The sequence below is a fragment of the Belonocnema kinseyi genome, chromosome 10 (genome assembly GCF_010883055.1).
Source record: "Belonocnema kinseyi isolate 2016_QV_RU_SX_M_011 chromosome 10, B_treatae_v1, whole genome shotgun sequence".
NCBI classification, from domain to species: Eukaryota; Metazoa; Arthropoda; class Insecta; order Hymenoptera; family Cynipidae; genus Belonocnema; species Belonocnema kinseyi.
Genome location: NC_046666.1, coordinates 72616792 through 72620444, shown reverse-complemented (window position 1 = coordinate 72620444; position 3653 = coordinate 72616792). Strand labels below are relative to the sequence as shown.

General features: G+C 32.8%; 1 protein-coding gene across 1 annotated transcript in view; it reads left to right on the top strand.

Annotated features, from left to right (window-relative positions):
* The window catches only part of LOC117181762 (poly [ADP-ribose] polymerase tankyrase-1-like), a 21699-nt gene that overhangs the window by 14054 nt on the left and 3992 nt on the right, over window positions 1-3653 (top strand). The window lies entirely within an intron of this gene.

The following is a 3653-nucleotide window of genomic DNA, read 5'->3' as shown; positions in this document are numbered from 1 at the left end:
ATAGTTCTTCATCCCTCTTAATACTTTTTTCACCTCCTCGGTAGTGATGGGTGGGCATTCTTTATCAAGTGTTATGAGGGCAACACATAACTCCTTGAAGCTGTTGATTTTCTCTGACCCCTCTCCCTCCGCTCTAGACTTCTCTTAGCGTCAGATAGTATAAGTATTCTCTCAACAATATGCTGCCTGATGGTCAGCAGCTTTGACTTGTGAAGTGTGTGATAACGGGTCCGGAGTTCGCGCGCGAACTTTCGAACCTTGGCTGTAAAATTCCTGCCAGATGTGATGTAGTCAATCACACATTGAATGCGGGACGCGTACTGTCTTGCCCAGCCTATCTTTATGGCAAGTTGATGCATTCGTCTTTTGGTCTTATGATCAGCCGCTGGTTTTGTTTTACGGTTCGCATCGGCCAAAGCTCTCGCTGTATTATACACACAATAATTGATAGCCCAGATGTCGGATTCACCGGGAAAATTTCCACGAAGCTCGTCATCCATTTCAGCCAGATCTTTAGGCTTGAGAGAAACGTGTGTCTCTTTGTCACTACGCAAGAAAAGGGTCCACTTTGTTTTTAGTAGTTTAGGAGATATTTGCGTTTAAAAATTAATGTGCGTGAGAATGACAAAATATCACGGGCGACGATGAAGTTGTATTTACTTAAGCCATTTAAATTATTAATTTTTATGCGAACAAATCTTCGGAATCATTCCCTGTTGTAAACGACATCGTTTTTGACGTAATCTACTTTTTCCTCTGATGTCACTTGTCCTCATTAAAAACTATTTATTTTCTGAAAAGCACATTTTTCAAAAATTAATATTAATTGCGTTATATTAAATTAGCTTTTTACCATAATCCTGGTAGCTTACTTTTGTAAATAGAAACTTGTTGTAGATAATATATTCCGCAAAGGCCCCACTTTTTCGGGCGTAGTTTAGGAGATAGTGGCGTTTTTGTGAACAAATGAAAAAAGTGTCGATTTTGGGTTTTCTATGAAAAATGAAACTTCAATCTACGCTCTATTTCTTGACATTCTATGTTCGTAGCTCTATACCGATAAAATGTGCGTTTTCCTTGCGGAATGTCACGCATTGTGAAGATTTGTTAAATAATAACAAAAGATACTGGAAGGGACGTCAAAAACGTAGAAATCGGCATCGAAAACAATTATGTTCTACTCAATTGCGTTTTTTATCATAATCATAAGAATATCATTTTTTGAAAAGAAACAAAAAAAATATGTATATAATTATTAGGACTTAATTAATATAAAAAGAATAACACCGAAATATGTCGACAAAAATAAAGTTCTTCATTCGTACTTCTACCAGAAATAAAAAATTTATTTTGGAAGTCAAAACACTGCCCTATAGTTTTATTTAAAATATTATATTATCTCCGCACGCAAATATAATCCAAAAACACTGAAATCAACAAACTTCTTCTTATTTAAAGATCAACCAATTTTTGTATGTGATCTAAGTTGTTAGAACAAAAGTTCAGATCAAGTGAATTCATACTGGTATGGCAATAATAATTCGATTGAAATATGTGTACCCAGCTCAAATGACCTTGAAGTTTTAAGAAATCTTAAAATCTTAAAAAATCGAATTAATTAAGTTTGTGTCTGCATATCCGAGTAAAAATGCTTCGACTTGAGTTCGACTTGGTTATGTCTTGAGTTCGTTTCCAAGACATCGATGTCTGGCTGCGTCTCAAACCTGAGCCGAGATATAGGCCTTCGTCGTACTTTTATGGCCACGACAGGTAAAACGGCGTCTACTTGTCTTAAGTCGAGTCTTGTTTTGGCTAAGACGACGTTTACTTGACTTAAGATGAGCCTTGTCTTGGCTGAGATTATCGAACCTTTTTTGGCTCATAAATGAGATTAAAATTGATAAATGAAAAATTTGTAATTATTTAATTAGTTATTTTTAATTTGAAAATTCAGAATGGGTGGGTCTGAAAGAGTATAACCCTTAAACATTTTTTTCAAAAAAATAAAAATTGAAACTTTCTAGAAGGATCTCCTAAGCTGTTAAAAATACGTAAAAACAAACAACATTTTCAGTATCATCGTCAAACAAGAATAATACAAATAACAAACCGTAAATAAGTTGATTTAATATGTATATTGTATAAAAATATACAAGATTGTTTGAGCATTAACAAAGATTAACTTTTATGACTGTTAGAAATAAGCTTTTTTTATGGCAGGTATACGCTCGAAGTCATAAACCGCACTTGTTGAAGTCTTAAAAATACGACTCAAGAGATAAATTTATATCTTCAAGACATTAAAACTTGTCTCCAAGACATAAATTGAAGTCTGGCTCTGTCACAAAACTGAGACATGCTCAAGTCGACCTTTTCGACTTCAGCATGTCTTGACCGGGGGCAATTGAAGTCGAACTCAAGTCGAAGCATTTTTGTTCGGGTAATGAGAAAAATATCATACATTTTTAAATTCAATTTCTTGTTATATTTTAAGGTCGTTTAGGCAGGATAAAAATATTTCAATGACATAATTACCATACATGTATAAATCCACTTGCTCCGAAATACTTTTTTTTGGTAACTTAGGTCTCATAAAAAATGTTGTGTTCTTCAAATAAGGAGAAATGTAACGTCCAAACATTATCTCTCACCATGTCTGTGATTGAAAACGGAAAATTAACAATACAACTTTGACTTACAATAATATTAATATTCCATCCCATAGCATGGCATCTAGATTTTATTTTTAGGAGATTATTATTTGGGGTTGGCTAAAAACATAGTAATTAGCTAAGTGCGGAAGTTTAGAAAAGTCTACCATTCAAGTGTTGTGGGTCGTTTTCTCTAAATTCCTAGGGCATTTTAGGTATTTAGAAAGGTCTGAAATTTAAGTTAAGAATCGGTATTTAATGCTCAATTGTTCATAATTATATCAAGTTTGATTATATCAATAGTTTTTTTGTAATCTTTAAATTGTATTGCCTTGATAAGGGTGTTGGAGAAATACCGAAACTTTTGTAAATTTTTTGTTTCGTTTGGAGGTCGCCTTCTATTTCTTTTCTGTATCCTTATTTTGAATGGAACTATTTGCGTATGTATTTTTCCCAAATTTGATTTATGATTCTGGGACCTAAATTTTTTATATTAATTTCTAAAATATTTGACATTACCACACAAAATCTGAATTTAACTGGACTTCCAGCGTACACACATAGAGTCAACGTAGGCAAAATAGGGTGAACCGAAAAATCCGAATTTTCTAAACTAGAAACAGCGTAGAGTGGAAGAGTTTCCTTTAAGGAAGAAAAATCGGTTTCAATATGCTGAAATCGGTTAAGAAATTGGGGAATTTGACCCACGCGCTTCGAGATGAAACTTTTAATGTTCGACTAATTTTTAAACAATTTTCTATGTCAAAAAAGTGCGGTAAATTTTTTTAACTAGTATTTTTGTTAATGAAAAATAATATAAGATTAGAAATTGACAAAATGGTGTTGTAATTATGTTTTTTTTTATAATGTGCAAAAAAAACAAGTTTTTTTTTAATTTAGTTATTTTCGCATTATTTTTAAAAAAAACTGAAAGTGTAATGCCTAAAATGACTTCAATTGAAATCAAAGTAGCCTGCCATCCTAAGCCGTTAAAAATACGTA